At 37.7% G+C, this 25863-nt stretch overlaps 2 long non-coding RNA genes across 2 annotated transcripts; both read right to left on the minus strand.

Moving 5' to 3' along the window:
• Positions 1-335: 335 nt before the first annotated feature.
• Positions 336-16722, minus strand: LOC106984623 (uncharacterized). The gene is made up of 3 exons (XR_008298382.1): positions 16503-16722; positions 12571-12723; positions 336-621 (listed from the first exon to the last, which is right to left on the minus strand). It is a non-coding gene; the product is annotated as an uncharacterized LOC106984623 (long non-coding RNA).
• A 5513-nt stretch (positions 16723-22235) lies between these two features.
• Positions 22236-25262, minus strand: LOC113598482 (uncharacterized). Its single transcript, XR_003419110.2, has 3 exons — positions 25146-25262; positions 24376-24461; positions 22236-22917 (listed from the first exon to the last, which is right to left on the minus strand). It is a non-coding gene; the product is annotated as an uncharacterized LOC113598482 (long non-coding RNA).
• Positions 25263-25863: the final 601 nt, after the last annotated feature.

Consider the following 25863-nt stretch of genomic DNA (forward strand, 5'->3'; position numbering starts at 1 on the left):
AATACAGATATGATTAATGAATACATGAAAATACTTGTGATAGCAACACTCTCACTCTAAGTTAGACATAAATCTTAGAAAGCATAAAATGAAAGATTGGCTTATTAAATACCTAAAAATTAAAATGTAAAGTATGTAGAAAGACCATATGTAGTTTTTTATAAATGAAAATGTTTTTTATTTTAAGAAGTCAAATCAATAACATGTTAAGATTTTTGTTGCTCAAGAGCTTTGGAATTTCTAAACATAAATTAAAAACTATTACATAAAAATACTGCAAAACAAAGGAGGAATCCTCTCCTTATCTGAAATTCAGGAATCTCAGAAAATGGAAAACAGGCCACAGACGGCAAATGATGTAAAGGTGGCATATTAAGGTTTATTAATCACTGAAGTTTTTCAATAATGAGCCAATGACTGTCCAGGATGAAAGTATACAACTCAATATATTTCCTCCTGAAAGTGCTTTCTTAAAATAGTCTTGCACTGCTGAGAATTCTATTCTTCATTCATATCTCAGATGAACTTCAAGGGAAAAATGTTGCATCTCCCTTTGGAAAATCTTATCAAACCTTTCATTCTGCTCAACAGGTATCTGATTTTTCTAGTCTCCAAAAGCACCTGGAAGGAAAAGCAAAGAAATTACTTCAACAAAGGTTCTGGGAAGAAGGGTGTGATGCATCAGTGTTGGGAGAAACAGCAACACTTTTTTTTTTTGGACTTTCACTCCCCTCGCCCCGTTAGGCCCCAGTTGCTCCTGCACATGGCTAGGGCCCTTCACTGTCGTCCCACCTTATGGCAAGGGGCACACAAACTCATTCTGGCAATTATGATGTAATTTAAGATAACTAGTCTCATTCGTCAGCTGTCAGCTACCTGGAAAAGAAGAAAACTCCTGCAACTTGTTTACTATTTTTTTCAAGGCTAAATGGGCTATTATAGTTTATAGAAGTCCTTTAAAAATTCCAAAAATCAGATGTCTTTGTGCAAGTACTTACTGGTGAAGACATGGATGGTCAGAGAGGTTTTTTTAAATATAGCCCAAGCTCATACAGTTTGGAATGGCTCACCTGTAATTATTCTATCTGACCCACTGTAGGTTACATTGGTCTTACTTTAAACTTAGGGACACGGAGTTGTGATGACAAATAGAGGCTGATAGAAGGAGAGGCCAAAAAAAAAAAAAAAAAAAAAGGAACGCCGATTGTAAAATAACTGAACTGTAAACAAATAACTGAAGCAAACTGAAATAATAACAAAACCGAAGACACAAACCCAAACGGTGCAGGAGTGGTAAAGCCGGTGCAAGTAACGTTCTGTTACATGTAAGAGAAAAATACATGTCTGTGCAGAAGAAACAGGTGGGGATGTGCATCACTTCCACAAGGAAATTTAGCTTCTCCTATTTGTCTTCTTAGCCATTTGAGTCTCTCATTTTCAGGTGGGTGAAAGATGTATACACACAGAAAATTTTCTTTTTTCAAAGAAAACAAATTGCTTGTGCAATAAAAGTGGCACTTGACAAGGGTCATAGCGTCTACAACATGATAAGGTGTGCTGAGTGTAAGGGAAGGGTATATCCCCGCTTCAGGTCGGCTCCAAGTTACCAGTGATTCATTGATTCATATTGTTAAATTGAATGGGTAAAGATATACAAAGACATCAAGTGAAGGAGATACTAATGTAGAGAACTCTAAGTCAATATTATTGCTACTTGACATAGAGGCACAGAACCCTATGATTAAAAGCAAAATTTATGACAATAATTCTGTATTATAGATTTTCCAGCTACTAAGTTAGAATATCATAAAATACAATTTAGAAAGATTGCATAAAATAACAAAAATATTCTAACATGCTCAAATTTGTCACTAAGATAGAGGATTCATTCATTCAAAAACTCACTCACCAGAGGTAGGACATACTGAGATAAATGTGATATTCTTATACATTTTGTGATGTAAGATTCTGGTTTACTTGTGGGCCCATGTTAGTTCTGCCCAGTAACAAAAGAACAGTGACTATGTGTTGTTAATTCAGCCCTGGGGCATGTTTAGGATAAATCACGGAGAAGAGCTGCCAGTGATGGCCAACAGCCCACCATTCCTTCATTGTCATGTGCTGAGCCAATGCTAACAGGGGGAACCAGTCTAACACTAAGTGAACATCCATTTTGTGGCAGACATTGTATTAAGCGCTGTTAGAATTCCAGGGGCCATGGAGAAAGCCTTGTGATTTTAGGTTATTCATCAGATTCATTCAGGGACCAAATATTATAGTCTTTTGAATTGCACCAAGATGAAATCATGGAAAATCATTTGTCTAAAGAAAGGCACTGGGCCATGAGGGCTCCATGTTAGGAACATCAGCCAAGAAACTTAGAAGCCACAGTTTGGTTCATTTGTAACATACTGCAGGACAGCCATTCACTGTTCAACCTCACCTTTGTGAAGGAAATGACCTTTACCTGTATCCTAAATTCAGTGCTCAGTATAATGTCATAATTTTCCAGAGGTCATACTTCATGTTCTCAAATGTGACCTGTCTCACTACAGCATCCGTGTCTCTTCTCTCAGTTCTTACACCAGAAATTTACAGACTTTTAACATAAACCTCTGAGATCCTACCAAAAAATCAGAGTATGATAAATTATGCACGTTATAAAAAGACTTACACAGAAGGTGCAGCTAAATATTATTATGGGAGTGAAAATTGTAAGTGCTTAGGCTGCTTAGAAAATGGAGTTAGACCATGAGAAGTGACTTATTTATTCCCTCTTGGTAAATTAACCCTTCACTTGTCCACTGTTTTAGAGAACATTTGGGTTTATTTTAGGAACACTCATATTTCATTTTATCTGTCCTAACAGCAAGTATTTGGGGGAGTAGCTACTCTATGTCAGATATTGCCCTGTGTGATGGTACAAGTGAACTGAGCCACAATAAAGGATCAGTGCTGGGAATTCAGGACAAAGATCCATTATGGGCAGAGAGTGATTGTGTAACAGAATTCAGAGAAAATTTCAACAAAGATGATAAATATGTTTTGGGAATTAAAGCAAAATCAAAAATTTTCTAGATAGACAACCTGAACGTATGGGGTCTGGACAGAAGAACAAGTATTGTGGTTCCATGGAAGGTGTGAGATGTCAGGTCACAGGAGTATCAGAAGTTGAGTTTCCCCAGAGCTATATGGCAACAGGCCTCAGATGAGAAATATGGAAAATGAGGCTGGAGGCAATGGAGGGGCCATATTGTGAAGAAGGTGCAAGCCTGGCTAGATACTTGAATGTCTCATAGGTAAGTGATGTGGACTCAACAAGAGAGTCTAGGCTTGGTATTATGACCTTAAGCAGATGTAACAGAAACTACTGACAAAAGCTCAGTAGGTGGCAGCCCTTAGTCTTGTCTTTCTTACAGCTCTCTCTTCTTTTCCACTAAGAGATCCCCGGGGGTGTTCTGGCAACAGTGCCCAGCCCCTTTATGGTAATGATTCTGATCGATTCAAGACCTTCATGGGAATCCCATTGTCCTCTATAAGTGATTAGTCTAGGGTGGTCATGTGACCCAATTTTGGCATTGAAACAGAAAGAGGAATTCAAACAGACACTTCTAAGAGTGATTTTTCTTCGAGAAAAGGTGGGAACAAAGGTAGTAAAAAAAAAACAACTTTTGTTTCTGTTCCTGCTCTTTCTGATATATATGTTTTCATCTGAGGACATGACTTTGGAGCTACAACAACCATCCTGCTACTATCAATGGAGACACCTTTGTCACACCAAATGTGATATGAAGGGAAGACAGAAAATTCTAGGACGTTCTGGATATGCTTGACTGCTACAGCTAGCATCAGGATAGCTGCCTCTGGGACTCAGTCAATAGACAGTAGAAGTTCTTTTATTTTAGGCAAAAACAAAAGTTTTAGTTTCCTGTTACTGGGAACTGAATTCTTCCTAATCATACACAGTCATTTTCATTTAATTTTTCTTGCAAGGCTTAACCATACACAATGCAAACAACATTTAAGTGTCCCAAGAGAGGCATCCCCAAGTGGTAAACATAACATAGAATGGTACGAGAATGAATAATACAGAAAAGAGGTTTAGTGATCCATAAAGGAGACTAATTATCTGACTCAAAACAATCAAACATATGCACGCCTGCATACATACACAGGCAATTTTTCACACACACACAATTTTGAAAAGAAAGTTCTAGTATTAGTTGTAAATGAAAATCTGGTAAAAAAAAAACAACAACAACAACACAAAACTACGGAAATGATATTGGAAAACATCTCCTGGTAAACTTAATCTGGGAACTCAAATTTGATGTCATCCTTTGGCTGTTCTGGGCATGAACAATCAATTTATCTGGCTAACCTGGCTTACAGCTTTGGTGAAGTCACTAACGTCATGTTTCTCACCTTCCTCACCCACTATATCACAAACTCAATGTTGAAGAGGCTTTTGTGCTCATACCAACCTTTGATGTGGTCAAACCAAAGACTTCCTAACACTTTGGGAAGAACAGATACATTATAGGGCACCTGGGTGGCTCAGTCTGTTGAGCCTCTGAGTTTGGTTCAGATCACGGTCTCGCAGTTTGTGGGTTCGAGCCCCGCATGGGCTCTGTGCTGACAGCTTAGAGCTTAGAGCCTCCTTTGGATTCTGTGTCTCCCTCTCTCTCTGCCCCTCCCCTGCTCTCTCTCTCTCTCTCTCTCTCTCTCTCAAAAATAAATAAACATTAAAATTAACAACAAAAAACCCAAAACAGATACACCATTAGGTAAACATGTTGAATATGTTGAAAATTACTACAGTCTTAGAAGATGTAGGAACCTTTAATAACAAAGAAGTAAAAGGAAGTGTCCTGCTGGATTCCAGATTTCTCCTAGCATCTGGTTATGGGAGAACCATCCAGCGTCTACCAGAAAATAATTACATGAACTCAAAGAGAAATTAGTCTCTTAAAAATGCATTTCATATAGACAGAAAATCACTTTACCATAGGGTTAGAAAAACCAAGGGGGAAAACAGAGGAAGGAATCCTCTCCATCCTTCTCCTCATGGTCTTCCCAAGCACATAGCTGCATGGAACATACAGCCTCCCAGATGAGTCACTTCAGCTCTACACAGTGCATTAGAGACTAATATTAGTTCTCGTCTTCCAGATCATCATGTCTACTTGAGCAGAACTGGCTTCTGATCAACCAGCTATAGTGGCTCCTCAGAAAAGAATGTGGTGGGTAGAGTATTCAACCCTTGATCTCAGGGTTGTCTCAGTGGATAGAGTATTCAACCCTTGATCTCAGGGTTGTGAGTTTGACACACATGTTGGGTATACAGATTACTTCAAAAAATAAGTAAAAAATCCATAAAAAAGAAGAAAAATAATAAACTTTATCAAATTGAAGCTCCTGGGAGGTTCCCCCTGCAATGTGCAGTGCAAAACTCCAAACCTGTGATCTGAACTGTGATGCTTCTCACTGAGCTTGTGAAACACTCTTCCGTGATTAAATGTAAATATTTCCTGGTGATATGACTTTGTATTCTTGAGAGTCTCCTGAGAGGGAAGCATAATTTGTAGCCATGGGAGAACAAGGTCCTCCAAGACAACACTACCACCTGGCTTGGTAAGTTGGTTACTCATCCCCATTCAACTCTACTTCAGCTTCTTGTATCCTCAGCCAAATTCAATAAGCTTAAAAACTCACCAAGGTAGGGGCACCTGGGTGGCTCAGTTGGTTAAGCATCCTACTCTTGATTTCTGCTCAGGTCATGATCTCAGGGTACTTAGATCTAGCTCCAGGCTGGGTGTGAAGCTCCCTTAAAACTCTCTGTTTCCCTCTCCCTCTACCACTACCTGATCCCTCTCTCCCATTCTCACTCTTTAGAAAAAAACAAAAGCAAAACCCTCACCTCAGGACAGCAAGCATTACTTGCTTTATGTAAGTTTACTTACATTTTATTTCTAGAAAACATTTGATGAATCCCTCAAAGGTACTTGTAACTGCCAATGCCATATTCTTTGAAAAGTGAAAATATGAGCACATAATGACCTTAGGATTTCTGTATACATGAGTAATTTGCAAAGAAAGAAGTATTCACTATTTTTCATGCTCTCATTTTGTCATATTTTTATCCTAATAACTTCCAATTGCATGAGGCCGGTTATTTTATCTTTATAGTTTCCTAACCATGTCATGTATACATTCAGGCTTCTTTGTGTTTTGGGTTACCCCTTTTCTGCAATGGCTCTCCCTTCATGATTGGCCTAGTGGCTGTCAATTACTTTTCAAGGCACACCTCCATGGTACCCAATCAAAATAGCTGGAAATATGAAAAGGAAGTTGAAATGACACACAAAGCAAAGAAAGAATTGCTAGTGTTATATGTATGCATAATAATGTAGCCAAATAAAAACTGAAAGGATATGTAATATGTCATGTATATGATATTACAATATACTCTATAAAGTAAATAAAATACACACCTATATACTCTTTCATTTTTTAATGGCTGTATTACCTATATAATCAGAAAACAAAGGGAACAAGGTAAAAATCAGATACTGTAAGATAAGAACACAACTGGCTATTGAAAATTAAAGTATGTCAAATGTCACATTTGCTAACACCTGGATGAATGCAGTGTCAATTTAATGAAACAAAATGAAATAATCAAAAAGAGCAGTTATCTTTCAGCAGGCATAGTCTATTTCCTACGTTGGCTTTTTTTGTTCTTCCTCTCCACTAGGAACCAAGTAATGTGGGAGGTGGGTAAAGAAGAGACAAGGAGATGGCCTTTCAACAAATCCATTTTTTGAAAATTGTACTCAAAGAAGGGGATTTGATCAACTGTTTCCAGATTCCCAGTGCTTTTGTGATGTTCTTCAAAATAAATTAAGCTTAATATCTGCTGAAACCAGATAGTCCCTGTAAAGCAAAAATGTTGTTTTAATGATGCACAAATCTCTCCAAAATGTAGATAGATGTGCCATCAGTTTTTAAATCAAAGTTTGTTATTAAATAAGTATACTGGTAATTTCATCTGAATGGATTTTTAATGTATAAAAAATACAACATGAATAAAAGACAAAATAACATTGCCATTATTTTTCTTTTCAGGAGATTCTCCATTTGAAACTCCATGAGCATTTGTCCACAAATTTTTCTTTGACTCTTCTATGCTTTCTTCTGCTTCATACATGGGACTTCTAAATTAACTCCTATGCCTGCCTCCAGATTTCCTTCTGCAACTCCACTCCTTGGACTAAGAAAAAAAACAAAAAGATATTCCACTGAAGGAGTCACTTTCCATCTTTCCCTTCTTCCCCATGTTTCCTACAGTGCCCATGATGTCCACATAAGGAAACTGTGTTTATTATAAATCCCTAAAGGAGGCCCTGTGACACCTACATGGAGACAGGAAGAGAAAGATGATGCATAAACTTGGACCTTTCACCGTGAATGGGATGTGACAAATTGTTATGATGACTATTTCTCTTAATTCCTATTAGAGTGGACATTTGCCACAGAATACATGGGTGTGATTGCCTACTCCAGATTCCTTACACTTCATTTCCATGCTTCGTATATGGAACTATTAAGATAAAACACAACTTCTATAAAGGTCATGCTTCTGATCTATCCAGGCAATACTTTAAACGTAGCCCAACAAGAAGTCACATGTCCCAGAAAGATTCAAACAACTTCTGAAATGAGAAAACCCACTGGCACCTCATCAATTCCCATCCTAACCTTACATCTTAACCTTCCATCCCAATACCATTTAATCACCCATGCTAAGCAGCACCTGGTCATCAAGATCATTGTTGGGCACACTTTCCTTGCTGGCAGCTGCGTGTGGCATGCACCTTATCTGGTCCTCCAAATGCTTTAATATTGGTGATTATAGTCCTCCAGTGTTGACCAGGGAAGACCAAGACCACATTTGCCTACATGTTATGACAGCTGGAGCTCAAATTCAATGAAAACTCATTGTTAGAAAGCTCTAAACAGCTTTCTTACATCCTTCTACTTTTCCCAAATATTGCTTCTGCAAGAGGTATCACTTGAAGTATCACAGGTATCACAGGTATCAAAGGTATCACAGCTGCTTCAGGGGGCAGCTGTGATAATTCAAGGGATTATCAGTCATAACACAGTTCTTGAGAGATTCAACAATATGATGCAAAAACCTCTACAGAGATTCAAAAATACAAGTATCTGTTTTCAGTTTCTCCTCCATTCCACCTTTCACATTTTGCCCCTTCTTTCTTTTTCTTTCTTTCTTTCTTTCTTTCTTTCTTTCTTTCTTTCTTTCTTTCTTTCTCTTTCTTTCTTTCTTTCTTTCTTTCTTTCTTTCTTTTTCTTCCTTCCTTCCTTCCTTCTTTCCTTCCTTTTTCCTTTTTTTCCTTTCTTGTTTCCTTCTTTCTTGGCCTGCTTGGTGGTCAGGTGTTAGCATAATGAGATACTAAACTTTGTCTTCAGTTCATGCTACATTAACATCCCTGATTCACTGTAGGCCTTCCCTGATCTGTTTATTCCTTTTATTCTTATTTCCTGCTTCCATTCCTACCCCTTCCCCCACCATACACAGGCAGGCTTTGAGGTTTAAAGTGCATTCTTTGCTGTAATGTGTTCATATGTAATACATATTGTTGTGCCTGTTTGTATTTTCAATCCATGTGCATCATTCCATTCTGTTTGTCGCTGTGCACTGTGGTTTAATATTCATTTATTGCTACCTCTGATCCATTGCACCTTACAGATGCTGTGTATGTTTCAGGGTATGCATTCATGCACTGACCTGTCTACTTTCTCCAAAGGACACCCTGCCCCAAACAGCATTTCAGTGAACACCCTATTCATGCTCCCTGTGCACCTGTATGAGATTTTGTTGGGGACTGATATTTAGGGTAGGAATTTCCTGGTATGTCTGTATTTCAGTTGTCCAGATAGTGCCACACTACTCTCCAGAGAATGATTGCTTCAATCTACTCTCCCAGGAGTAATATGCTAATGAATGCAAATTTCTGTGCACTCCTTATCAGCATTCAGAGCTACTCACCTTTCTCATTTTTGTTGGTCTAATAGATGCAAAGTAACATATCATAGTTTACCCACTTTGTGTTTTTTGATGGTATTGGTGGAGGGCGGTTTTCTTCCGTAAATTAACAGCTCATTTATTTGCCTCTTTTTATACTCAGATTCCTGTCCCCTACTTTTTGATTTGTAGCCCTAATATAGTGTATATATTAATTATATTTTAATTGTAGATATTGCAAATATTTTATTTCTTTCTCTCATTTATTCACTTTGCCCAGACAATTCTTAGTGAAGCAAAATCCAAAATCCTTAAGTTTCAGGTAATTGAATTTATCAAATGTTTTGCCTCCATTTTCTTTTTGGGACATTTGTTTAAGAAGCTCTTCACCATTCCTAAGTCACAATGATTTTCTTCTCCTTTTTCTTCTGATAAAAATAGTTGTATACTTTTGTCCTTAATGTTAGTATCTCAAATACACTTGGATTTGACTCTTGTATGTGGTCTTAGGTATCCAGTTGTGAATTCTGGATACCTATATAGTGATCCAGATTTCCCAACATCAAATATACTATCCTTTCCCCATTAATAAGTAGACTATGCTTAAATTTATGTATATTGAGTCCTCTTATACACATAGAGTTGTATTTTGGGTCTTTCCTCCTACCCAGGCCAATTTTTTCCTGTGCAAATACAATACTATTTTTCTAACTATCACCTTGTAATAAATAAAGAAATTAAATATGAAAATATGTGGTATGTTTTAAGGTGATAAGTACCATATTGTGGAGAGAAATTAAAGCAGTAAAAAACAAAGAACAAACAAACAAACAAAAAACAAACAAAAAAAACCTTTGGAGTTCCCAGTGAAGCTGAACTTTAAAATATAATCACCTAAAATATTATCATTAGAATATAATTTGTAAATAAGAACCTAAAGGAAGGAAGGGAGTAATCCAGGTATATATCTGGTGGAAGAATTTTACAGGAAAAAGAATCTGTGAGTACAAATGGCCTGAGGCAGACCATGTCTGTTATATAGAAAAATAAAAGAAAACAAGTGTTACTCTGGTAAAAATTTAAAAATACTTTTTCTAATAAAAAAGAAAGAAGAATTAATATCAATCCTTCACAACTCCTTCCAAAAAAAAATAGAAAAGGAGAGAAAATTTCCAAACTCATTTTACAAGGCCTCCTTTACCCTGATAAAAATCAGACAAAGACACTATAAGAAAGGAATATTACAGGCCATTATTCTTGATGCACATAGATGTAAAAAAAAACCCTCAAAGTATCAACAAACTATTGAATTCAATAATACATTGATAGGATAATATACCATTATCAAGTACTAATTATTACTGGGATACAGGAATTATTCAACACCCACATTTCAGTGTTATATAACACATTAACAAAATGAAGCATAAACACTACATTTATATCTCTATAGATGCAGAAAAAGCATTTGACAAAACTGAACATCCATTCATGATAACAAGTCTCAACAGAATGGGTATGGAAGAAAAATATATCAGCTTAAAAAATGCCATTTATGACAAGCTCAGAGCTACCAACATACCCAATGGCAAACAACTGAAAGGTTTACATCTAAAATCACAACCAGGAAAAAGATGGCCATTCTCACTAGTTTTATTTGAAATCCTAGCCAGAGAAATTAGGCAAGAAAAAGAAATAAAAGATTTTCAAATTGGAAAGGAAGAATAAATCTGTCTATTTGTAGATGATAATGATATTATATTTAGAAAGCATTAAAGACTCTACCAGAAATACTGTTAGAACTAACAAATAAATTCAGTTAAGTTGTTAAGTTGCAGGATATGAAATCAGTATACAAATATAAGTTGCATTTCTGTACAATAAAAGTAAACTATCAGAAAGAGAAATTAAGAAACATCTAATTTATGACAGCATCAAAAAATATAAAATATGCAAGAATAAATTTATTTAAGGAGGTAAAAGACTTGTATACTGAAAAGTAGAAGACACTGCTAGAAAACATTGAAGAAACCAAAAACAAATGATAAGACATTCCTTGCTCATGGATTAGAAGAAACAACATTGTTAAAATGCCCATAGTACATAAAGCAATCTACATATTCAATACAATCCCTATCAATGTTACAATGGCATCTGACATAGAAATAAAACAAACAATCCTAAAATTTGTAAGCATAAAAGAGCCCAAATAGCCAAAGTGGTTTTGAGAAAATAAAACAAAGCCTGATGCATCAGACTTCTTGGCTTCAAATAATACTACCAAGTTACACCAATCAAAACAGTATTGTATTGGCACCAAAAAAGACACATTGATCAATGGAACAAAATAGAGAGTCCAAAAGTAACCAACCCATGTATGGTTAATGAACTTATGGCTCCTTTGTCCTATTTTCCCAACATAGGACAGGCACATGCAAAAGAATGAAACTGAACCACTCTATTACAACAGACATAAAAGCTACCTCAAAACACATTAACACATGAGTGTAAGGCCCAGAAGGATAAAACTCCTGGAAGAAAATTTAGGTCAAAGACATTTATCTTAGCAATGTGGTTTTTTTGTTTGTTTTTTTGTTTGTTTTTGTGGGAATGGGTATATGACACTGAAAACGAATACAACATAGCAAAAATGAGCAAGTGGGGGAGTATCAAACTAAAAAGCTTTTGTACAGAAAAGAAAACTATCAACAAAATGAAAAGGCAACATACTAAATAGGCAAAGTATTTGTAAATCATTTATTAAACAAGGGGTTAATATTCAAAATATATCAAGAACTCCGACAACAAATAGAAAAATTAACTAAAGTGTAATTGAAACATGGACAAAGGTCTTGAATAGACATTCATGTATATATACACACACATATATGTTTTAGTCTGATCTGAGTGCTACAACAAAATATTACCCAGATAATTTAAGGTTTATTAAACATGAAAATTAGTGTAACCTAATTTTCTTCCTTCTCATGTACTTAGTTATTAAATACAGCTTCAACTGTATGTCCAAAGTATCTGCCTAAATGGTAAATATTTCTGCATCCTTTCCCAGCCCACTTCGGCAACTCAGTGTTTAATAGGGTGTCTTCAATTTCTACTTCAGTACTTTCTCCATTTCCTTGTCCAAATCAAAAATAATACAGCAGAGTGCCTGGGTGTATCAGTTGTTCAAGCATCCAACTCTTGATTTCGACTCAGGTGATCTCACAAGTGTGAGATTGGGCCCCACGTTGAGGTCCCAGCTGAGCATGGAACCCACTTAAGATTATCTCTCCCTTTCCTCTACCTTTCCCTTGCTTGTGTCCTCTCTCTTTCAAAAAACAAAAACAAAACCAAAAACTTACAGCTACATTGTAAGATACCTTATTTTATAGGATATTAAATTCAGTTAACTCTATAATATCCAATAGATTAACTGCATATGTCCATGTATAATACTAGTAAAAATACAGAGTTACCATATTATAAAAGTATCACATTAGCTATTATAATACAGAACTCACCAGATTTGGAGTATGTGATTATGAAGACACCATCTTCCTTAATTTCAAAATCATTTAAATTTTCTATAAAACCAGTATCAAGGGTTTCACAACCAAAACAATACCCTTTCAATTTGAATAAAAATGTGTCTGTGTCTTCCATATACAAGTCACCTGCAAAAGACAGACAAAATCATTTTAAAGAAATTTAGTAAAATGTGTGGAGTGTTCCCTTATATATCTTCAGTTGTTGGCCATATACTGAGAAAGGAAATTTATTTCTTGTTTTCTTCACAAACCCTAAAAACCAGCTGTCTCTAAAAGCTACCATCTTGGACTCTAGACCTGTGGAGTTTGGCCCAATTCCCAAGCACCAGTTGTTCAGGGACTTAGTTTTATGTGTGTGTGTTCCACTTATGTAGCTACAAGAAAACTAGTTAAAAACGATTTTTGTAATTACAAAAAAAGACACCTTTAGTAAGAAATCATACGTATAAATGTGTGTATATATATAAATAAAGTGAAAATAAATGTACAAATTAAAAGTGAACAGGCTTCAGAAACACTTGTCTCCAACCACTCCATCAGTTTGGCTTTTTTTTCCCCTGTAACTCAAGTACAGTGTCTTAGCTTTTAGCAGGTTTGTAGAAGCTTTCTTTATATAGCTGTGAGGAATTAAATTGTCCATAATGACAAAATGGATACTGGTAAGCATGAAGAAAAGTCAAGTAAGTAAAGTATGAAATAAAACATTCAAATAATGTGTCATACATAGAAAGTGCAAACCAAACCCGGTGAGTCATCATTTATGTACATATTTTGTCTGTCATTATTATCTGTCACTGGCCATATGGGAATATCTATTTTGACACTCTGAACTCTGAGGTTTAGTTGACTTGGAGGTTGTTCCAGATGACTTTGAAGTGTCCTTTTTTTCTATTTCCCAAAATAGATAGCCACAGGAGTATCTCACAAATAAAAGCTTCAGAATCACAATTGGAAAGCAACTCCAGGAAGTGCAGACAGAGCATCATTATAAGAAAATGGGAAACAAGCAATTTTTAAACATATTTTGATGGTCACACTATTATGGCCTCTGTTTTCAAAGGAGATTCATGAATCATAAGGATATCAGCTAGGCTTGAGACAATCATAGAAGACATTAGAGAATCCCTACTGCAGAGATAAAAGAATAAAAACTAGTAAGGCTGAAATAAAAAAAAATCCTATAATTGAGATGCAAAACTGAATGTTGCAATGACACCGAGGTTGGATGAGGAAGAAGAACAAATCAGTGACACAGAAGAAAAAACTATAGAAAATAATGAAGCTGAGAAAAAGAATAAAAGAAAGGTACTGGATCACAAATGTAGACTGAGAACTCAGTAGCTCCTTAAATAATAATAGCATTTGTATCATAGTAGTTGCAGAAGAATAAGAGAAAGGAAAAGGATCAGAAGGTTTATTTAAACAAATTATAGCAGAAAACTTCTCTAATCTGGTGAAGGAAAGAGATATCCAAATCCAAGAGGCACAGAGAATTCCCATCAAAATGAACAAAAGCAGGCCAAAATCAAGATATATCATAGTAAAATTCACAAAATACACAGACAAGGAAAGAATGCTGTAAAGGCAAGGGAAAAAGTCCTTAACTTAAAAGGGAAGACAAATCAGGTTCACAGCAGATCTGTCCGCAGAAGCTTGGCAGGCCAGAAGGGAGTGGCATGATATGTTCAACATGCTGAATTAGAAAAATATGGAGTCAAGAATATCCAGCAAGACTGTGATTCAGAATAAAAAGAGAGATAGATGAAAAGTTACCAGACAAACAAAAAGTAAAGGAGATCATGATCACTAAACCAGTCCTGCAAGAAATATTAAAGTGGACACTTTGAGTGGAGAAAGAAAGATCAAAAGCAACAAGGACTAAAAAGGAACAGAGAACATCACCAGAACCACCAACTCTACAAGTACCACAATGGCACTAAATTCATAACTTTCAATATTCACTCTGAATGTAATGGACTAAATGCTTCCATCAAAAGGCATAAGGTATTAGAATGGATAAATAAACAAGACCCACCTATATGCTGCCTACAAGAGACTCATATTAAAGCTAAATACACCTCCATATTGAAAGTGAAGCAATGGAGAACCATCTATCATGTTAATGTACGTCAAAAGAAAGCCGAGTAGCCAGCCATACTTATATCAGACAAACTAGATTTTATATTTTTTTTTTAATTTTTTTTCAACGTTTATTTATTTTTCTTGGGACAGAGAGAGACAGAGCATGAACGGGGGAGGGGCAGAGAGAGAGGGAGACACAGAATCGGAAACAGGCTCCAGGCTCTGAGCCATCAGCCCAGAGCCTGATGCGGGGCTCGAACTCACGGACCGCGAGATCGTGACCTGGCTGAAGTCAGACGCTTAACCAACTGCGCCACCCAGGCGCCCCCAGACAAACTAGATGTTAAACAGAAGACTGTAACAAGACATGAATATATGATAATAAAGGGGGTCTATCCAACAAAAAAGATCTAACAATTGTAAATATTTATGCCATGACCTTGGGAGTACCTAAATATATAAATCAATTAATAACAATTATGAAGAAACTCATCGACAACAACCCAATAATAGTAGGGAACTTTAACACCCCATTTACAACAATGGACAGACCATCTAAACAGAAAATCAACAAGGAAGCAATGACTTGGAATTACACACTGGGCCAGATGGACTTAATAGATATATTCAGAACATTTTATCCTAAGGCAGCAGACTATACGTTCTTTTTTGAGAACACATGGAACATACTTCAGAATAGATCACAGGGGGTATAGCTCAGGGGGAGAGCGTTTGACTGCAGAATAGATCGCATACTGGGTCACAAATCAGCCATCAACAGGTACAAAACATCGATATCATACCATGCATATTTTCAGACCACAATGCTATGTAATTTGAAATCATCCATAAGAAAAAAATTGGAAGTTAGGTCCTGGATGTGTTTTGGTCTCCTTGTTAAGAGAGGCTTGATAGAAAAAAGAGAAAAGAAACAAAAAAATTAAAAATTAAAAATATAAAAGTTAAGGGCACTTGAGTGGCTCAGTTAAGTGTCTGGCTCTTGATTTGGGCTCAGGTCATGATCTCACAGTTCGTGGGATCGAGCCCTCATCTGGCTCTGTGCTAAGAGTATGGAGCTTGCTTGGGATTCTCTCTCTACCTCTCTCTATGCCTCTCCCCTTCTCACCCTCTCTCTTTCAAGATAAAATGAATAAACTTAAAAATAAATAATTAAGTAATTCAAATTCAAATTCAAAAATAATAAAATACAACAAAATAAGAATAAAAAGAATAAATATTTTGCTCCTTCTGCATACAAGAAACAAAAGAGAAGCAACAAGAATGAAAACAGAAGCAGCAACAACAGAAACAAATGAACAAACCAAAAACCCAAATGAAGCTAGATCTAGTTTCCCCTAGTGCTGAAACTGCAGCAGTCTATCATCAGTAGAGTAGCTCTTGGAAGTGATTTGTGCTGGTCTTCTTGGGGTGTGGCCTGCTGCTCTGATTCTCATGCTGACTTTCTCTAGTGGAGATATGCCTGGTAGGCACAGGGGGGTGGAGTTTGGGGTAATGGCTTTGTTCTCCATTCGGGGGTGGTGTTTAGCTCAGTGGGGTCAATCAGTGCAGGTGGGCTATAGGTAAAATTCTCTACTCTCCAGAGAGGGAAGTTCCGGCCCTCACAGAAGAGGGATCAGTTACCTGTCCTGTGTCCTCCCTTTCGCCAGCTCCCCACCTTCCCCAGGTCTGTGTCTGAGCTGTCTGCCTACCAGGCAGCACCTCTCTCCAGAGTTTCATCTCAGGCGCAGCTGTGTTTCAAAATCCCATGCTTCAAAGACCCCCATGGTTCTGACCAGCAGTGGTTTTCTGGGGGAGGGACTCACCTTCCTGTGGCCAGGGCAGACCTGTCCCAGGCCAGCTGCAGCAGCAGCTCAGAATTTATGGTAAATCTCAACACACAGCTGGCACCAGGGTTTGCTACCCTCAGCCAGTGTCTTTATTCCTATACAGGTGAACGTGGCGGCTGGATGGAGCCTACTCAGTCTTTTCCCCCAGGAAAAACGGTAGCACCTCTACTAAATGCACTCCAACCAGGAGAACCACTTCTCCCCATGTGACGCAGATCTTCAGACGCAGCTCCCGGGGCTCTAGCCTGCTTCCTTGCCACAGCACTGCCAGGCACTGACCTCTGAAACTTCAGACTCTGTGCTCTGCTGTTTATGAAAAACAGGCAGTATGGAAATCCTCTCCTTTTCCCCCCATCAGCGGTTTTGGGGAACAGTGTTTTTGTTCAGTCCTCTGTGTTTGCCTGCACTCTCTCTCTAGCTGTTTTTAAGGGAAGTGCTTTCTTACACAGGCTGGATGCACTACTCTTTCCCCCTTTCTCTGTCTCCTACCACAAAAATGGTTCTCTACCCTCTGCACTACCAGGCCTCTTCTCTTGCCAAACTCACTTCTCCATACCACGTACCTGCTGCAGTCTCTCACTGAAATTTTGCATATTGTTTTGTTAACCCGCATACAGATTTCCTGGGTATCCAAAATTCTTTGATGTTGTTTGATCTAGCTGGGTTCGAAGGATGAGAAAAGCCCTGGGTTCCCTTACTTTTCTGCCATCTTATCTCATGAACTATTTTCTCACACTATACACGAAAATACATTTAAAATGAATGAAAGATCTAAATGTGAGACAGGAAATCATCAAAATTCTAGAGGAGAACACACATAGCAAACTTTTTAATCTCAACCTTAGCAACTTCTTACTAAATACATACCTGGAGGCAAGAGAAACAAGAAAAAAATGAACAATTTGGACTTCACCAAGATAAAAGCTTTGGCAGAGCTTTTGGCAGGAAAGAATCAACAAAACTAAAGGCAGTCTACGGAATGGGAGAAGATATTTGCAAATGGCGTATCTGATAAGGGGTTAGTATCCAAAATCTATAAAGAATTTATCAAACTCAACACCCAAAGAACAAATAACCCAGTTAAGAAATGGGCAGAAGACATGAGTAGACATTTTTCCAAAGAAGACATCCAGATGGGTAACAGACACATAAAAAGATGCTCAACATCACACATAATCAGGGAAATACAAATCATAACTACAATGAGATATCACCTCACACCTGTCATAATAACTAAAACTAACAACACAGGAAACAACAGATGTTGGCAAGGATGCAGATAGAGGGAACCGTCTTATACTGTTGATGGAAATGCGTACTTGTGCATTCACTCTGGAAAACAGTATGGAGGTTCCTCAAGATACTATAAATAACTACTTGTTGGCATGCAATTGTTCACAGTAGTCTCTTATGCTCCTATATATTGATGTAGTGTAAACTGTAATGCCTCCTCTTTTATTTCTAATTTTATTTGAGTCATCTCTCTTTTGTCTTAGCTAGTCAAGTTTTGTCGATTTGGTTGATCTTTTCAAGGAACCAGATCTTAGTTTTGTTATTTCTTTGTATTGTTTTCCTGAACTCCATTTCATTTATTTCTGTTCTGATCTTTGATTTCTATTATTTCCTTCCTTCTGCTAACTTTGCTCTTAACTTGTTCTTCTCTAGTTCCTCAAGCTGTAAAATTCAGTAGTTTATTTGATGCCTTTCTAACCTTTGATATGTGATTATTGTTATTAAATTTCCATTCAGAATGTTTTTTCCTGCACCCCACAAGATTTGATATGTTGTTTTTTTTAAAAAAAAATTGATACGTTGCATTTTCATTGCACTTATTTTGAGATAATGTTTTATTTTCCTTTTGATTTATTTCTGACCTATTGGTTATTCAGAGATGCATTATTCAGTTTGCACATATTTGTGGGTCTTGTCACTTTCTATTATCAGTTTCGTACATAGAGAAGATAATGTGAAATTTGCTAAGATTTGTTTTGTGTCACATTATATAATCTACCATGCAGAATAATGAGATGAATGTGCACCTCACAGATATCAGATGGAATCTTAGGTCTATTTCTCCTAAGGTATTTTCCATTGCAATGTTTCCTTGTTGATTTTTGTCTGGGTAATGTATCTATTGCTGATGGTGGGGTAAATTCTTTACTGTTACTGGATTGCTATACATTTCTCCCTTAAGATCTCTTAGTATTTGCTTATTAGATTTCAGCGCTTGAATGTTGGGAGTAAAATACTTCGGGTTTTTATATATTCTCATTGTACTGACCCTTTTATCATTATATAATGACCTTCTTATCTTTTATTACCATTTTTTACTTCAAATCTATTTCATTTGCTATAAAATGGCAGGCTGTCTACCCTTTTTTGGTTTTCAGTTGCTTAGAAAGTCATCTTCCTATCCCTTCACTTTGAGCTTATGTGTGTTTTTAGAGCTGATATAAGTCTCCTGTAGGAGATGGTCTTGTTTTTTGATCCATCCAGCCACTGTATGCCTTATGATTGGTAAGTTCGTCCATTTATAATTAGGGTGATTATTAATAAGTAAGGATTAGTAGTGCTCTTTATCTTTCACTTTCTGGTATCTATATCGTTTATTTTTCATACTGTATACCTTTCTAAATTGGTGGTTTTTACCATGATTTGCTCAATCTTCCTTTTTTTAATGTTTTGTGTTTGCTCTAGATCTTTTATAATGGTTACCTTGAGACTTACTAAAACATGCTAGGCCTTTTTCTGTTGCTAGCAGCTCATATTCATTTGTGTCAGATCTAGATTTTTGCTTTATGATTATTTTGAGGCTAGCATAAAAATGCTAGTCTTTTTCTGCTGCTACCAAATCATATCCATTTACCTACAATGGTTCCACACTTTTACTTCTCCCCTTTTATGTTTTTGATTTAACAAATTGCCTTTTATTATGCCATGAATTTGTTACCCAATTGTAGCACCTATTGTTATTTTTTTTTAAATGTTTATTTATTTTGAGAGAGAGAGACAGTGTGAGTGGGGCTGGGAGGGCAGAGAGAGAGAGAGAGAGAGAGAGAGAGACAGAATCTGAGAGAGAGAGACAGAATCCAGGTTCAGTCTGAGCTGTCAGCATGGAGCCCAATATGAGGTTGGAACTCAAGAACCATGGATGATGACCTGAGCCGCAGTTGGACACTTAACTGACTGAGTCACCCCAGCACCCCTATTGTTATTTTTAATGCTCTATTCCTTTAATATTTATTCTATAATTAATTAACAGACTATTCTTAGACAGAGTTAATTTTCTAATTTTGACTCTTTATATCACCTTTATCATGTTTTGTGTGATTTTATTTTTTGTATGTCACTAGTGTCTTTTCATTTCATCTTGATAAGCTCTTTCTGTATTTCTTTCAAGGCAAGTGTAGGAGTAATAAACTCCCTCATCTTCTGTGTGTCTGGGGAAGTCCTTATTTTCTTTCAGGTGTTCAAATGAACACCTTTGGTGGATACAGTATTCATGTCTGACATTTCTGTCTTTCAATACTTTGAGTATGTCACTCTATTGTCTACTGGCCTGTAGAGTTCCTGCTGAGAAATCTGCTGATATCTTAAGTTGGGGGAAGGTCCTTTGTGGGCTAATTTTTTTTTTCCCCTACCTTAAGAATTCTTTAGCATTGATTGATACTCATTGACACTGATTATAATTTGCCACTGAGAAAGTCTTTTTGCACTGACATAATAAAGCATTCTATTAGCTCTGTGGACTTGTATGTTAAGTTCCTTCCTCATTTGGGAAGATCTCAGCAATTATTTCTTTACATAGAGTCTGCTCCCATTCTTTCTTCTCCTTCTGGTATAATCATTATTCTTATATTGCCTTTTCTAATAGCTGATTACTTACACAGTGTTTCTTCACTTGTTTGAAATCTTAGTTCCCCTCCTATCACTTGAATCATTTCTAAATTCCAGGCCACAAGATAGCTTATTCCTGCTTCCATCTGACCTGCTATATTTCCAATGCTTCTTAATGAATTTTTTTCATCTCATTCACTGAGTACGTAAGCTCCATAAATTTTTTGGTTCTTTTTTATACGTTCATTCCCTTTAATAAAGTACTCCTTCTGTTCATTTTTTTTATGCCTGAGTTGACAAAACTGCCTTCTAAATTTTCTTGCGCTCATTGAATTAATTCATAAAAGCTGTTTTGCTATGTATATCAGTAAGATTACAATATTCTTTGTCTTTGAATTTGGATGCTGGAGAATTGTCATTTTTCTGTGTGATACCATATAACTATGATTTTTCACAGTGGATGAAATGTGCCTTTCTCACCTCACTTGAAGGCTTGAATACCTTTCTTATGTAGAAAAGGCTTTGTCTACATTGACTGTAACAGTTAAACAGACTGGCAATCAGAAACTTTATTTTTGGTTCACAGAAGATCTCATGACATAGCACAATATTTTCTTTCTCCTAAAGGAGCTGATTCTCCACGAAATTTAGGAGCACACCGAATAGAGTTGACATTAAAAACAAAAACAAAAAAATCTGGTAGCACAGCGGCAAGAGAGTTGTGGGCTTAGCCCTTGGGTCTTTGGGTGTGCCCAAGGACTCTAGGGTGGGTGGGAGGAGTCTCAGAAGTCCCAGACCTCTTCCTGAAATACCAAGGCAGACAGCAGAACACATCTTCCTTCAATTCTCTTTCTCTGCCTTCTTCCCTTTCCGTCCTTTGTCCCGGTCGCAGAGTTCTCTTCCGGGAAACCCAGGTGCTGCTGAAGAGCAACAGGCCCCTCCAGCTGCACCTGAGCAGTCGGGAGGACTTCACTTACCACCTGTGCTTTCCGCCTCCTCTGCCTCCTCTGCTGGTTCCAGCACTGCCGCTCCTGCTGCTGCACCTCCCTTGGCCCCATAGCCTCTCTGCTTCTCAATCCACCTGCTTTTGAATGAGGATGCATGGATCACACTGTATCCTTGTATGCTGGGTAGAGACACTTTTATTGAGTCATTGATGTCCAGTTAAACGCAAACTGAAGGGGAGACAAAAATGAACAACTTACACTGCCAAGATGCTGATTTTACCCCTATTACTCTCATTTCCATAGAGTTGAATGCCAGATGTTAAATGAGGACTCTTTTCTATCTGGAATTTTACCCAAAGGGGGACTGAGATGAGGTTTAAATGCAGTACAATTGTTATCTGGAAAGAGCAGGCATAAAGGAAATGGTAAGCAATGAACCTAAGATTGGCCAGGTTCCAAGGAACAGGTGGTTGTTTTTCTCTACAACTGTATTACAAATACTGGAACAGTGAGAACCCTACCAGGGAAGTCGGTGACTTCATCTGAGATCCATTGTTTCCAGAGGAGCTTAATACACATCATAGTTTGCCCAAACCCCATTTAATACCCAGAGATCAAAACTCTATCACTCTAGTTCTTGTTCCAGGATGATGGCATAAACCCCCTTCAGCCCATCTTTCACACATCTATAAATTTTTCTTTTCAACGTTTTTGTTTTTGTTTTTTTTATTTTTGGGACAGAGAGAGACAGAGCATGAACGGGGGAGGGGCAGAGAGAGAGGGAGACACAGAATCGGAAACAGGCTCCAGGCTCTGAGCCATCAGCCCAGAGCCTGACGCGGGGCTCAAACCCACGGACCGCGAGATCGTGACCTGGTTGAAGTCGGACGCTTAACCGACTGCGCCACCCAGGCGCCCCATAAATTTGAGACAAATACAAAAAGAACCCAGGAGTAGCTGAAGATACCAAAGAGTGCATGGGAGACGAAACCCGAACAAGAGGCTAGTACAGGAAATAAGGTTTACAGTTTATTTCTTTTTACACCTTTTGTTTCTGCAACAGTTTTTTTTCTTGTGAGAAAAAAACTGGTTCTTCCCATCTGACATATTGTGACAAGGGAAAACACTCCCACATATTTCCAGGGCCCACTCGAACCCAATTCCCTCACACTCCTTGGGGTGTGTGGGCCACCAAGGGCCCTAGTCAACACCCATCCCACCAAACTCTGCCCTCAGCCGGTTCTGGTCTAGTGCTGTTCTGCCACTGGACACCAGGCTGCTTTAATTGGAATCATTTCATAAGGTGTTTTACTTTGGGTCCTCCCAGGACACACACTGAGATTTGCATGAGGACTGGGAAGTGCCCTGAGGAGCAACGCCGGTGAGGGAGTGAAGGCAGGTGCTCTGGGCAGAGGGAGAAGTTGGACTGCGATGCACCAGCAACAAAACCCACGAGTGATCACAGGGAGCTGTGCTTCAAATTGTTTTAACTTGAGGCAGTTTGGCTGCTACAGATGTCAGTGCAGGTAACATTTGTGTAACTGCTGCTGACAGAGGTGCCGCATGCACTGCTAAATGGCTGGTTTTCTCATGGATTCGATTTTTTGCTGAATAATGTCAAAAAAAAAAAAAAAAAGATGGGGGAGTATTTGTCTTAGTCCAGTCAGGCTGTTATCACCGTACAGTATACACTAGATGGCTTGTGAGGACAGACACTTGTTCCTCACAGTTCTGAGGCTGGGAAGTCCAGATGATGACACCAGCAGATTCGTGTCTAGAGAGAATCCCCTTTCTTCGTGGCCTCTTCCCTGTGACCTCACATGGCAGAAGCAGCAATGGAGCTCAAGACCTCTTTTATAAGGGCGCTAATCCCAATCATCACCTCCCCAAATCCCACCTCCTAGTATCATCCCCTACAATTTCACAATATGAATTTCTGGGGGACACAAACATTCAGTCCAAGCAAGGCAGTACACTTCTTCCCTATAATTTCATTGTGTGAGGCAGGGGGAAAAGGTGGAGTGGGAAACATGGGGAGATTTGTAGACAAAGCCCCAAGGGTAACTTCAGTGGTAACGCACCAATTTCAGCGTGTTTATTAGTTACGCTTTTTAATAAAAACTTTTGTATTCAGGAAGTATTGTGATCCCCCATTTACAGGTGAGGAGGTTGAGGATCAGAGGTTAAGTGAGTGGAAGCTCCCAGTTAGTAGGAGATTCTGTTGTTCCAGTTCTCATGTTTCCACCAGAACCTTCTCATGTGTTTTCAACTACCCAAAACATCCAAGTTCATTGCTGAACTAAAACAGTAAGTACTAAATATTAAATCTTCACTTTTTCACCTTGTGTTCATGCTCTCAGGTGCTGACTCAACACGTGCTGTTTCATTACCAAAGGAGCAGCAATGTCAGAGAGAAATCCCAAGCTCCTTTCATAAACCACCATAGCATAGGGATACTTTCGATCTCAAAAGAGTTCTGTAAGATTAGTTGATAATAGCAAGGAAACAGATAGACACTAATGCATATCTTTGAGGATGTGCCTAACGCTCTCCTTTAATGTCATTTTCAAGGGCAGAGCTTCAATATTTACTTTTTAAAACAAATACCTGTAGTAACAGATCCTGTTTTCAGGGCCTTTAGATAAATAGAGATGTATCTGCCTGACCTTTGAAAAGTAAATTAAATGTCAGAATACACTTCCAAATTCATTTCAAGAAGTTATTTTAAAAGCTTTATCCACCAAATGTAAGGGTTGAAAATATCCTGGATCCATACTTTCTGAATAGACTGAGTTCCACAAGAATCAATCTATTAAAGATATCACCAAATCTGGAGTATAAATTATTTTATTTTAATGATTATATCATACGTAGATATATTTGAACTGCTATGGTTCCACAAGTAACCCAAATTTTAACGTTTTATGCATGTGGCACTAACCCACAAACTAGTAATTTCTAGGCCTTTAATTCCTTTAAGCTTAATTATCTTCTTGGGGAAATAATATGGCTTCATTCTCTTTTTTCCCTGAGCACCTTCATTTACACCAAGAAGCCCCCCTTACCTAAAATTCCACATGGTTCCACCTCCAACTCTTTCTTCCTAATAGTTTTAGAATGGAGGCCAGAGAGCCCTGAAAGCCTTTGGGACCTAACAAGGACAAAGCAAGATGAGTGAGCACTGATCTTGGGTGCAAAAGTTAAGGAGGCACACAATTCAGTTACTAGGGTAAATAATATTTTAATGCAGTAGTGGCCTCTTCCCTTCTCATTGTATCAAATGAGATAAAATCTCTGATAATGAAGTGTCCAAATTTTAAAATATTACCAAATTTTCTTTGACCTCACGTGTCAAGATGTCTCTGCACAGTAATGTTATTTTTTTTATTTTTTTAAATGTTTATTTATTTTTGAGACAGAGAGAGACAGAGCATGAATGGGGGAGGGTCAGAGAGAGGGAGACACAGAATCTGAAACAGGCTCCAGGCTCTGAGCTGTCAGCACAGAGCCCGACGCGGGGCTCGAACTCACAGACCGCGAGATCATAACCTGAGCCGAAGTTGGATGCTTACCCGACTGAGCCAGCCAGGCGCCCCCACAGTAATGTTATTTAAAATTTGATTTTAAATCCCTCTACAATCTTCTTGAAACTTTTCCAGCATTTTCCCATTATTTTTTTATTAGAGAAAGCTTTATTTGATGGAGGGCCAGGTATCTGCTTCCCAGCAACGCAGCTTAAGTAAATGCCCAACTCATACAGTCAGCATTACTGTCTCAAAAATCTTTCATTCTGACATATTATCACACATTTTTCATTAGGGAATTGCATGCTCACATATGTCCATAAATATTTGGTCTTACTCGATCCAGGTTGACCTGCTTCAGAAGCAGAACAGGGAAAAATCTTATCTCTGTCCTTGGAAAACATACAACTAAATGAAGGGAAAATTTGAATGTGGCTCTGAGAGATTCTGTTTCCCTGAAAACAAAATCATTTTTTTCTAGTCAATCAATAACCACATGGTAAATGTGAATCTTAGGCTCAGAAAGAGGTTATCGGCCACAACATTTCCTAACACTTTCATAATGTTATCAGGAATTAAAAGGTAACATTTATCAAATATTTACAAGTTGGGTGGGACACAGCACAGTGTAAACATATTAATCTGCCAAACTGCAGTTTTAAAACAGATCCAAAAAAATCTCAAAAATGTTTGCTCTTCAATGATACATTCTCCATCACATAAATTTTTTTAATTTTAATTTTTTTTTATAATTTACATCCAAGCTAGTTAGCATATAGTGCAACAATGATTTCAGGAGTAAATTCCCTCATGCCCCTTACCCATTTAGCCCATCCCCCACTCCCACAACCCCTCCAGCCGCCCTCTGCTTGTTTTCTATATTTGAGTCTCTTATGTTTTGTCCCCCTCCCTGTTTTTATATTATTTTTGCTTCCCTTCCCTTAAGTTCATCTCTTTTGTATCTTAAATTCCTCATATGAGTGAAGTCATATGATATTTGTCTTTCTCTGACTACCCTCTACCCTGAAT

This window comes from Acinonyx jubatus, chromosome B2, assembly GCF_027475565.1.
Source record: "Acinonyx jubatus isolate Ajub_Pintada_27869175 chromosome B2, VMU_Ajub_asm_v1.0, whole genome shotgun sequence".
Classification (NCBI taxonomy): Eukaryota; Metazoa; Chordata; class Mammalia; order Carnivora; family Felidae; genus Acinonyx; species Acinonyx jubatus.